Genomic DNA, 1264 nt, shown 5'->3' with positions numbered 1-1264 from the left:
TATATCTGTTAAAATGTACAAGGGCTCGAGAACAGGGGGTGCAGCGGGTGCACCTGCATCCCTTGGAATTTTCAGGTGGTGCAAGATCAAAATTTGCAGCCCCTACCTAATTTTACCAGTTTCAGAAAATAGTGTCTAAAAATTATCTGTATAAGATGCCTGAAGTTAGATTTCGTTTCAAAGCAAAAACAAAGAACAAAAATACATAAATAAAATTGATGAAGCTGGGCTTAAAATTCCCAAGGGAATTTATGACTAACCAACTTCTGAAGTAAAGTAGCGTCAAAATAAAAAGTATGTGACAACAACAGTAGCAGCAAACAACAAAAACAACATGACCAGCATCTACGGCTACTCTCCAATTCATAGCATTACATGGATTCTTGAAGACAGCTCTATTCTGACAAAAATAACTCCAAAATCTTGCAATGTTGAAAATGTGTGAAGGTTCTTGTCTTCTCTCAGTCTGTCACCCTTCTCAAGTTCATTGACATGGTTCAATGGATTCGACTGTTTGACCTCAGCCTAACAATAAAAGCCCTTTAAAAATTTTTTCAGTCATATCAGTTTTCTCCACGCCGCCATCTCTTCAGATATCCGGCTATCGGAAAAATGCCGTGAAAAATTATACAAAGGGAAATTACTGTGTGATTGACAGTTATTAAAACAAAAGAGCTATACGAATAACCGCTAAGTAAGGGGAGGGAGTAAGCAAGCGGTCATTGGAATAGCTCTTTTTGTCTTAAGAACGGTCAATTACACCAATTTCCACCTCGGCATCAGAAACTCGGAGTTTTATATTGGCTACCGAATAATCGTCACATATTACATTTACAGATATATTCTTCTATTTACATAATATCGAGGTCTCTTTATTTCTTTTGTTGTCTTACTGTTTTTTTATCATATATATATATATATATATATATATATATATATATTAGAAAAAATGAGGTAATCAGATCAGATTGTTCATATTTGTAGATATTTATTTTTATATTACATTTTTTACATATATATCATATCATATCATTCGGATTAGCGCTTTCTCCCATTCTAGTGGGCTTTTCAAATCAAATCAGTTGTGGGAGTTTGAACATTTTATAGTTTCGTAGTAGTGGGTGAGGAGGAAGTGAGACAGAGAAAACATGTGTGTATGTGTATGTGTGTGTGTGTGTGTATATGTGTGTGTGCGTGTGTGTGTGGTGTGTGTGTGTGCGCGTTTATATCTGAGAGTGAAGAAGTGTTATTTCCGTTGGTCTGC

Source organism: Octopus sinensis, linkage group LG16 (assembly GCF_006345805.1).
Source record: "Octopus sinensis linkage group LG16, ASM634580v1, whole genome shotgun sequence".
NCBI classification, from domain to species: Eukaryota; Metazoa; Mollusca; class Cephalopoda; order Octopoda; family Octopodidae; genus Octopus; species Octopus sinensis.
This window is presented reverse-complemented; position numbering follows the sequence as displayed.